Raw genomic sequence first — 12,351 nt, forward strand, 5'->3', positions numbered from 1 at the left:
TTCCATTGACAACAGTTTCATTGTTAGAGCACAACGGAGACAGGCAATGATGGCTCTCAGTTTCTAACCATTCAAGTGTTTTCAATGGCAAATATAATTACCACCTGCACATTTTGTGTATAAAGCTAATAGCAACCGAGGACAAAATCCCCTCTGTCTCTATTGGCGGCACGGGGAATGTTTTGTGAGTCATAGAATCAACTCATTTAGGCTCGATTTGCCTTTATTATGTGACCTCAATATCAAGCCTATCATTTTCTCCGCCATTGTTCGAAACTCTCACCGCTGTTTCTCCCACTCTCTCCCTCCTCCAGTAATCTGCGTCAGTTTGGTGATAATTATAGCTTACTGGAAGAGATGTGGCTGGCTGTGAGCGTTGCCTCTTGGGTAGGAAAAACGAGATTTTTTCCTTTCTCCTTTGGGAGACAGAATGCAGGACCGTGTGGGTGACATTTGGGGTGTAAACAGGATAGCTGCTGCTCATCTCTCCTTCTTGTCTGGGTTTCAGTTCCTGCCAAAGAGTGGGCTGCAGGGGCGGATGCTGGCTGCTGTCATGATTTAGATCCTCTTTCTTCTTTCTCAATCAGACAGTCATGCATTCATACCTTCTCACACACACATGCAAAATACAACAACTACTTCCCACTAAAGTGCTGTAAAGAAAAACAGTGGTAATGGTTTCCAGTACGTCTCTGAGAGTGCACGTCTACAGTCTTTATACTTTGTGAATGTCTGCAGCACATACTGTATAAGTCCGGGTTTAGTCTCCAAGGTTTTCAATGGTCTGATCCTGTTACGCTAATGGCTGCAGTCTTTCCTTTAATGGCATATGGAGTTCACCAGAGACAGATGGATGACATAAGAAAGAAAGACACACACAGACACACACACACACACACACACACACACACACACACACTTGCGCACTGGCATGTTGTGTGCATGCTCACAGTGCATATACACATGGATTGTATGAAACAACAAAGCGACACATCTCCATTACTAAGCACTACTACATTTAGGGCCATTTAATAATAGAAATAACAAGTCTTTCACCTAACAGGGTCTGGCAGTTTAAAATCCTATACAGCCCTTCTCCTTCTTTATATGTTTTTGACCTCCTTCCCCCACTTAGAAGAGCACTTTATCAACTTAAAACAACAGGCATGTGACTTTCTACATGCCATCCACTCTAAAATGCAGCATATGCTACTTATATTGCTGAATTTACAATATTAGGAACCCTTCTTTTTCCTTTCCAGATAAATTTAAGGACCATGATCTCTAATTATGTTGAACCATAAAACCCAATTTAGTCATCAAGGGAAAAAGCGGATGATGAGTGCTCCTCATATGGAAATGTTTTCCGAATGTTTTGTACAGTATGAATCTTTGCTTGCATTTTTTCACACTTTCCTTTTAGTCCTCACATTTTAGCTTTCTACTCCTATCGAAGAAGAAGAGAAGTACATTGTTTTTGTTTATTTGCAAAGGACTGAACATGTTTGTAACAGTATTCCTCTCTCATGTGGTAGCAATTATTGCCTAGAGGTTAGAGATGGAGGATTTTGTTTAAAAGGTACAGGGAAATTGTAGCAGAAGACAGTAGTGGGACTAGATAAATGTGAAATATCCGTATCTTCCATGAGGTTTCCTGGTTTACAGCATCCCATTACATGATGTGGCCATGTAGAAAAAGTTTAACTCTGTTCTTTTGTTCATCTTCTCTTGTCATAAATGGAAACATGTCTTCCTTTTGTAGTTTTTCTAATGTTTTTACCTCAATAACTGACTGTCCAGTTTCATTGTTTCATAATAAACTATGACCTCTGGTCTGGGTTCTTAGAAATAAGGTGCTCCTTCCTTGTTGATAGAGAAACGGTCGACTTGGATTTTGCAAATGTTGACACAGTTAACAGTTTTAGCATAGACGTTGCAGAGAGGAGAAAGGCTCCACTGTGATTATAAAACAGCTTAGACCAAAGAGGGGCCTGGCTAGCAGCACTTGGTATAATAAATTTTAGTATTTGGTTGTGGTTTCTGTGTGTTTGTGTCATTAGTTTCTCCATACTCCTCAGTGGCGTATACAGGAATTATTGCACATATACAGAATAGGAATAGCTCCGTTCCCTCATAAAGCCGTCGTCTCCTAAGGAGTTGAGTTTATCTAGTGTAAACCAGCCAGAACTGCATCCTTACAGGCTGTAAAAAAAACCCAGGCTCAGTTTCATCAGTAGGAGCTCATTGCTTCAGCCTTCAGATCCTGGCTCACAGCATTTTAGCAGATGTGACATCAACACAAGACAACAGGAAAGAGCACATGAAAAAAAATGGACACGTCTCACAGAAATGGCATTAACACAGGACTCATTCATCTGTCTCTGACAGTTATGTTTTGAGAATAATTTGTGATGGATTATGTACAGCTGAACTTTTTTTTCTTCATTGAACAAATTGTTACGTTCTTGTATGGCACAAAAGTTGTTGGGAGGTGGTCAGGGTGAAGGATGAGTGTACTAAACACTTGAGACCTGGGTTCACTGAGTTCTGCACTGATTAGTTTAGGCAATAAAAGCCCTTTGGCTAAAGTTTGGGAAAGATCAGAACTCTTTAGACAGCTTCTCATCTCTGCTGATGGGTAGCAGGGCCACCTTGCTAGTAGCTGTACTGTGATGTCATATGATTATTCATCTAAACCCTGATTTCAGCAAATGTCAGCACCCGTATTTGTGCTGTGTGTTTATCATATTATTAAAGATTTCTTGGAAAGACTCTGTATGGACAGTAGTTAGTCAAAACATACTTCAACTATAAAAACATTATTTGATATTAAAGACGGTGACCCTGTAAAGACCATAGCCTTTACAAAAAGATGATGCATGCATGGAAAAACTGTAGTGGTTCAGCAGCTGTGATGCTCACTCAGTTATCGTTCGCTTTCACCAGAGTGAGAATGGTTTCTAATTTCATCCTCTTGTCGGTCTGACTGTAAAAAGTCCTGTTTGTTAATCAGCTCTTTCCAGCCATGTTTCCATTTCTGGTGAGATACGCCTCCACTATCAGGCAACTCAAACACACACATATATACTACTTTACTGAATCTCCCCCTTCCTTTCACAGCTGGTATGATTATATATTTGTGTCAGGTTTTGTAAGGCCCCACCATCACTGATTGTCTTCTTATCCCTCATTGCTTTCTCAAACACCACACACCTCTTTCATTAACTCATCCTTCATAATTCACCTTTATGTGCTTGAGAAAGGTAGCATTATTAGTCTTTATGAACTTTTGCATGTTGCTAGGTAGACATTTGCTGTTCCCCCCCACATCCCCTTCTCCTCATACAATGTATAATAGGCAGGGTTGGTTCCAAGAGATTATGTTGGTAAATCAAACAATGTCTCTAATTTGCTTAGGGAAAATTGCTTGTCCTACTGGAAAGTGAATCATGTTTGCATTATGCAAGAGGTGAAGGAAAAAAAATTCCAGGTGGCTCATTCTCACTGTTTGATGTGAGTCTAGGCATGAATAGTCACACCTCAGTGCACATAAAGAGAGGCAATATAAAACATGCAATATACAGGCTGTTGATCCGTATGTGTACGTCACCTTTATGAGGTTTAAACTGTTCAAAAACCTCACAGGAATAATAATAATAATAATAATAATAATAATAATAATAATAATAATAATAATAATACTTGGTTGTAAAGCCTTTTTTTTTTTTTAATATGTCTTTCTTTCCATCCCCCATTCTTATTCAGCTCCCATTCCCATTCGCTGTCTGTAATAAAATTGTTCTCATCCCCTTTAATTCATCAACTCCAGACTCACTAAGAGTATTGGTAATGAAGTAATGGGTGACGTCCTCTTCTCTTCCCATTGCCTTTATCATTGCTCTCCTGTTATCCATCTTCCTCCTGCATGCTTCCCATTACGCACCAGCTTCACTGCCTCTTTAATGGAGTGAATCTTTGTGTAATTAACATTTCTTTCTTCTATTTAGTGAATACTTCAGCTCGTGGCAACTGAGCTACCACATATGAGGTGAAATGTGCTGATTATCAGTATGTTTGTGGCTAAGCTTAGTGGTGTTTACTAGAGAAATTCATATAGCAGTAATAGTTTAACAGTAAAAGTTGTGCAAAGTATGTATGGAGCGTTGTTTGACATAACCTGTACATAATAATATTATTAGCTAATGATACACTAACACTTAAATCTTATAGGTAACAAGCTAGGATAAGCATGCTAACAAATGCAGACAACACATTGCATGTTTTTATACTTGTATTTGTAGGTTGATAATTACAAAAAGAACTTTAATGTCTTGTTTAAAAATTTCCATAACTTGCATACACAGCAGATCCCCACGGCCTCATTAGGGCACAGCAAGAAAAGGAACAAAGGCAAACATTATTAAACTTTTGGGTGCTTCTGCATATAGTTAACAGCTAGATCATTAACATTTTTGGAAGAGGTAGTGTGGCATTATTTTTTACGAAGCAATTGTAAGTGCAGCCTGGATGTTTTCATTGCCACAGATGTGATAAAGGACAGCTGCTACTGGCAACAAAATTTAAACCAGTGCTCCAACTCTAAGTCACAGTACATAGAAGACAGTGGTTGTTTGGCCAAAACACGACTTCTAGGAAAAGATTTGGATCAGAGGTTTGTAATGTTCTCAGTAAGTGCACAAAATCTCCTGAATTTTTATATTCCCAAAGTGATGAGAAAAACACTAAAGGCCATTGTGGACTTTCCATGTGTTCACTAGTTGCAGCTGCATTAAGATATTTTGTTGGTTGCAACTGTTTTCCATGATCAAATAGAGAATAAAACAAAAAAAAAAATCACACTGAAATCATTTTTGTGTTGAGGCATCATATCTAACAGCCTGATGACACCTGATGTCTTTAATGGGTGTCATTTATACAGTCCATTATTACTGATGGAGGCATGAACACTAGAAATGTGCAGGATTTCCAATTCACATTTCCACATTTCTCAAAGGATATTTCCCATCCCCCTTGCAAAAGCCTCCTTTTTTGTCAGTGAATCATATCTTTATGGGACAAATGCAAATAACATCCATAGGGCATTGTGCACAGGAGAAAGATGCAACACACCCCTTCATAGACAATACACTTGACTGACATGCTGTTCTCCTAGGATCACATTTCCACTGCTTTCATAACCAAAGATGTTAAGCTCTGTACTCTAATGTATGTAAAACCTTTTAGGTTCTTGTGGAGTGTGTCCTCCATAAGGTCTTCCACAAGGTGAAGTCAGTTAATTTGTGTTAATGTGCGTCTGTGTGACACTGGAGTGGGTTTAATTATGGAACTGATTGCCAGGTGCAAGTGAAGAGGAATAGAGATTGATCACAAATGTGATTTTGAACATGCAGTATGTGGCCTGAACATAGAGAGCTGATCCAAATCTCTCAAAATAAGCTTATGTTAATCCACTAGCTTTCATTTCTCCATTTGCATGTGTGCCTGGGCATATGTTCCTCGTGTGTATGTGTTATTTTCGTCCAAGTTCAATTTCTTGTTTTAACATTTTGATAAGTCTGTGTGGTAAGTCTGTCACCCATCTGTCTCTTAGGGCGGAGGAGAATGAAAGAGGTGGTCTCACGGGCACTACAGTTATACAAAAAAAGTCATGGACTGTATCATCCGCTGCTGTGTCTGCTTTGATTAGGGAAGACATTGTAGCACGTCATCAAGGGTCCACAGTACTGAAGAAAGCATTTCCACCAATGCAGCGAGTTAGCACCCTTAACAGTTTGGGTATTAAGCCGGCAGAAGTGATTACATATGCTCAAGACTCTCCTCAAGACCCTGTCCAGACCATAATTATAAGAAAAGGTAATATATTACCCGGTTGCAGATCCAGACATATCAAAATATGCACTTTTCCCCATTCATAAGCAAATAAATAACTCACTTGGCCTTGGCAGTTTTTTTCCATCTCCCAGGAAAAAAGTACTTTTCTCTGTGTACTGGCAGTGAGGCAGTTGTAACAGACCTAATTTCCTCTTTAAGGGAAGTGTGGGGATTTTTTGTGTTCCAGATATGGTTAGTGGTGTAAAAACATTTACGAAAAGACGAAGGGACTTTGACAAACTAAGTGTTTGACAAAAAAGGGAAATAGAGAACAAAAGGATTTGTAGAAATTGCAAATGCGTCATTTTACTCAAAACTTTATTTATGAATATAAACACATACTTTTTCTTTTTAATGTCTTCCACTTTGACATTTTCTTTTTAACTGTGAAACTATGTCAAAGAGAAGGGATTTTGGCAGTCCAACAGTACAAACAGCTTTCTGCAGATCTCTCTGTGCAGTGCAAAGGTCACTCAGTCTGCACCAGATGTTAAAAGGCCAAATCACAAGTCACTGTGAGCTTTGTGGCGATGAATATGCTCTTGTGTGTCCTCCTGCGTGTCTCTGCTCTGTTATGAACGGGCTAACTAGTGGACCCAGTTGCAGAATGACAGCAAAAGCAGAGTGAGATTTCCCAAAAACAATTTATTAACAGAATACGTAATGATAAATACATAACAGACTTAATGTAATGCAAACAAAAAACTCAAAAAGGAGCAACAAACTAAAGATCACTGCAAAAGGCCGGCAAACTAGAAACTAACTAGTCTAAATAACAAACAAAGAAACGCAGTAAACGCGATAAATAAAAATCACACCCGAAGCTGAAAATAACAAACAAAACAAAACCACAGGAATAGCTGGGACTAATAAACAAAAACACACAGACGAAGCTGGAACTAAGGAGAAACAACAACGCACCTAACGCTGGAACAAACTACAAAGCTAAACTACTACTAATAAACAAACTGACTACACTAACAGGACCATGGTGATTAAAGCAAGAGGTCGGGGAAAAGGTAAATGGAGGACGGGGGGGGGGAATGGGTTGACACACTAGGAAATGGCAAACAAACAAACAGACATGGACTTAAATATAAAACACACTAATGAGTAACACAAAACACCTGCTAAAAACACACACCTGATGTCACTTGAACCAGCTGAGACATGTCCCCGGAAGTGAAGGAGACATCAAACAGGAAAACAAAAAACAGAGAGACGTCCGGAGACACAGCTTCAGTATATATAATGCTACCTTTCTCCAGTTCACATGTAGACCACACGTGACAGAAAAGATGGTGAACCACTAATCTTTTCTTCAAGGTAGAACATAACAAACGTATAAATAAAAATCTTTATTTTAAGCTTTGTTGTCAGACACTAACCATCTGTATTCAGACAGAACAGTGGATTTACCTACAGTGAAGTATGGCCAAACACTACTGGTCCAACACACTCACTACCATCTACCACATTTTATCAATCACACTGCAAGTAAACGAATGTATTAAATTGATATGATTTTATCTTTGCAACAATATTGTAGTTGCTTTTGTCAGCTACTCCCACCCCCCTGGTGTGAGCAGTTTTTGGTTCTAGACAAGCAAAGAGTTGGCCAACCAGTTCTCGTGGCAGAGAGCCAGTTATCTGGCTGTTGAAACACGAAGAACTGGTTCAAAACGAAGCACTGGAACTTGTTTGGAGAAAGGTAGAGGTTGAAAACAGAATCCGAGCAAGGTAACAGCTGGAAACCCACAAAAGACAAGTTGTTGCATAAGATTTGGTAAGATTAAATGAATGAAACTATTGTGTGTTTGTAGATGATTTGTTTATGACTAAAGGTCAGCCACCCACGGTTAAAGGTACATAGGAGAACCAGTTTTGGACAATACTGCCTTCAGGCTACCAGCTGCTTAGTGCCAGATGCTTGGCCGCCATAGGACGCCTGGTGACTAACATTTTAAGCTTCATAAGCAATGATCTCATCACATGGGAAAAATAGTAAGCAGCTACATTTGATATGCTCTCAGGAGAATCTGGGAGAGTTACAGCTTGTTGTTTTGCAGCGTAAGTAAAACAGAACATGATGATTCTAAACTGTGTATTCGATTTGTTCTTCAATGGCATGCAGCATCTGCTGTTTCCCTGAAACTCAGCTAGTGAAATAGTGAGGTAGCTGTCATGACATCGGACTGAAGCTTCTCCTTAGGGAGAAGGTTAACTACTAATCATGATCAATCTTAGTTATCCCGGAGCTTTAGCCTCTAATCATGTGGTTGCATTGACAAATAGTTTATTCTCTTTTACAACCATTCCAGTAAACAGTAATCCTTCAGGATAGTTTCAGTGATTCAGCTTAAAAACAAAACGATCAGCTCGTCTGTGAGATAGTGGGAGACTGCAAACAGGTTTGATAACACTCCAATTATCACTCACACAAGTATCTGACGTTACACAGAAGCTGACATTTCTACATACGCAGACACACACTAACGTTCACATATACTGACTCTCAGGATGCTCAGGAGGCGTTTAGCCTCTAGCTCTCCAGTCGCAGGACCCACCAAGCTGCATGGCTCATTACAGCTCCTTAGCCCACCTCCACTGCCCTGTAATTATAAATCCCCTGACAACCCATTCACATAAAGCCTTTTATTAGCATACAGGTGCACAGGAAAGGATGAGTTCATCATTGTCCGAGATTTCCATTTAACTACCGCTGGGGTTTTAAATTTGCGTTGGCAAAAACGGCCTGTTTGTTGACAATGCAGCTGAAAGGGGAAGTTTGGAGTGGCTCCGATCTGCTGGGTTTGAAGTGTTTACATGTCACATGCTTGTGCTTGTGTCAGGGCTGTTTAAGTGTTTAATCTGTGTGTTTATGTGTGTGTATATACTGAATTTGAGTGTGTGTTCCAGCAAGAACAGGCAAGAGTGATTAGTTGGAGAAGGCAAAGAAGCTGTAATCAGCACAGGCAAATGCTACAGTCTAAAGAGTACTGTTTACGCTTATCAGCCACACACAAATACACAATACACACCCATGCAGACAATCTCACCCTTTGCTGCCATAATGACACCCAAACACACACTGTTAAAGCCTGTTAAAGTTCACAGAGAGCAGTTTGACAGGCAAGCAACTCAAAGTTGTGCCATCAAATCCACACATGACCAGCTGTCATTAGTCTGTCTTTGTTGATTTAGAGACAACTCCTGTGTGTTTTTCCAACAGGCTGGGTGTCTACTAGCTGTTTTTTCCATACCGTGGCCCCAGGACACGCAAACACAGAAGATACTATCTCGCACTCATAGCATATCATGCTCACAAGTGATTTGCATCCCAAATAGTTGGACATTTTGTGATGCTTACAGTCCTAAACAAGTTGCAATATTGCATGGATGCAGGTTTGGAGTCTGTTATTTCCAGAGTCCTCTTCTCACCATCTAGATAAATCAGTTGCTCTTGTAATACAGCTTATAAACTCTGTTTCCTTTAGACAAATCATTAGCTGATGAAACATTCCCCCTTGTACATGTGGATTTAACGTTAGACTGTGTAATTAGTATAATTCACTGCGGTCAAATGAGTCGCTGTTGACATATGCATGGAGAAATCTGCGACCAGCCGGCCAGATGATTCAATTACAGTACCCAGTGGTACTAGGAACTACCTCCAAAATATGGCTGAGTGTTGTGAAACGGCGTCACAGACTTAGAAACTGTTGCCATCTATTGTGTCAGAAATATTTAAATGATTGATATTTGCAACATAGCATTCATTAAAGTGTGCAATAAACTCTGAAGGCTGAAATCCACACTAACACCACTCTCATTTACACGTTCTGTTCCTGCCAAAATGGCGGCATGAACTGAAATATTTATGTGACGTCTGGATCCCTATAGACATGAACTGAATGTTCTAAAAATTCTAAAATCTTTTTGCTTTTATTATTCCTTTAGCCATTATTGTCTTTGTTTTTCATCCACCCATCCGTTTTATTGTTTGGTGTGGAATGAGCATGATGTCACAAGGGACCATACCCATGGCTGCAAACTTTCCGTCTTGGTTATCTACCAGTTTTTTTTTTGCTGTCTGCCAGATTCCCTGTTTAAAACTTATTGTGGTGGATCACGAGACAAGCCCATGCTTTTCCCACGTGCCCACGCTGTTCCCTCTCTGTGCCAGTCTTGTTTGGCACTGGTTGTTTCTCTCTGCAGATATAAAAGGCCCATTCAAGCGGCGAGGCCTCAGCAGACAGTTCTGCAGGGGTCGAGAGAACTTGCTAATAACAAGCCGCCCATTATGAGTCTGAGACAGATGCAAGTTGTGGAGTAGTACGTTTGCTGAAAAGTGATAGTAGACTTGTGTGTGTGCGTGTGCGTGCGCGCGCAAGAGTTGTTGTGGAGACTCATCAAGTGACCATTGTTGATTATGTCTGTGATGTAGGTCAATGGAGTTCTCCTCCCGCCCCTGCTCACTGGACTTTTTGACCTTGTGTTTCATGAGAGGCCTCTTTTAGAGCTACTGGTCTGCGGAGAGGTTGCTTGGCGGGGTTGTATTTGAGTGTGTGTATGGCCCCGCTCAAAGAATGAATGATGGCACTGATTCCTGTTGTACAATTGGCTTCGTTTATGTCTCCCGGCAGACTGAAAAGAAAGGCAATGTTCATCGTCAACTCTGTCACTTAGTTACTGACCACTCTGCATTCATAATGAAACTGATGTGTAGATACAGAATTTCAGAGAGGTGAAGTCTCTCTACTGTCTTGGCTACAGTCAGTTCACTAAATTCCTGCTTGATATCTCTACCAACGCCTTTTTTAGACAGAGATCCTGGTATTTTACGCATATGTTGACCCTTCCATATCATGGCTTTAACTACAAAGCTGCTCCAGTGTTTGTTTTACACAGCTGCCGCCATGACATTTCATGTGATGTCCAGCACAATGATGGAAACACACTGCACAATGCTTTCAAAGTACTGAGGAGTTTTTACTCATGTTGTACATTTAGGACTGTTCAAACAGAGCAGGCTGTAATTCCACCTTGAATGTGCTGTGTTTTTATTATTATTTAAGCACATTTAAATATGGGCTCTATCAGCTCTAACATTTAAGAATCCAGTAATGGGTAGCATATACTATATAATATAGTGGTGTGTGCACAACAGCAGGCATCATCAGGTATTCATATATAGTAGATGGGTGATTTCATGCACATTAGTGTGTTTGTGGTCATGAGTCGTATTTGCCACAAAGGTCAATACTGCTTCCAAACTGCTCTCACACATGTAATTAGGCTTGATGAAGTATGACAGATTCTGCATGATGCTGTGACAGGTCATCTCTACCAAGGAAAACCCGATGACCTCTGCGTACTGTATGAGCAATAACAACACACACGGGACACATCTATGCAAGGACAAGCACACGCAGCCCTCAGCTGGGCTTTCGTGGCAGGTCACGGCCACCTGCTCTCTCATTTTCCATGGATCAAATCCATAGTTATCCCTTTAGCTGAACGGCATTTCATGGTCAGATGGACAAAGCCAGGTACTGTAGATGCTACTATTCACTCAACAATCAGGGGTATGCGTGTGCAAGCAAGTTACATGCACACTATGAAACATAATGGTGATCTCTGACAGCAAGAAGACAAATTCCTGTGATGGTTGTTTTTGGCTGGACAGCTTAATCAGTGTATATGTGTGAATAAATAAGAATTGTCTTATACTTGGATGAAAATCCTTTCCAGTCACAGACTGGCTGAAGTCTGGAACCCATGGAAACAGATGACATAATTATGTTCAGGGGGAACCGACATGGATCCCTGCAGATATGTGACCACCGAAAACATGAACTGGCTTTAAGAGACACTGGATCACATTGGAATGCAGTTAGACCATGGATCCCTGTAATCTCTGGGCCGTCTGGCTTCCAGTCATAGCTTCATTATCAAAATATCTCATAGTCTCACTTTATCCTCTCCCACACAGTTACATAAGTAGCAAGTGTGCATTTATGCATCAATACCCATTTAAAATACATGTACCACATGGTGTACATGCAGGCATTGGAAACACATACTGAGGATACTTCCCCTTTCTTTTGGCTGGCCACAATCATTACTGAGGCCAAATAATCACCATAACATCCTAAAACCTGACTCTCTCTTCTATTTTTATTTGTGTCAGTCGATAAAATATTCAACATGATGGCCATCTGTATGCTTCTCTTTATTTATTTATGTGCCTTTTACATTATGTTGTTGTGACCAAGCACATTTTTAAGGCTGGTTTGTGCTTGCAGGTGTATAATTATGTGTAGAAATGAAAAAGACAGTCATGATTCGTGACATAACACATTGTGTTTTGGTTTATTTGAAATGGAAATTAAGCTGATTGGATCTTAACACCAAATACAACACACTGGGATTCTGTGAATCATATTCAGCATCATA

Source organism: Anabas testudineus, chromosome 23 (assembly GCF_900324465.2).
Source record: "Anabas testudineus chromosome 23, fAnaTes1.2, whole genome shotgun sequence".
Classification (NCBI taxonomy): Eukaryota; Metazoa; Chordata; class Actinopteri; order Anabantiformes; family Anabantidae; genus Anabas; species Anabas testudineus.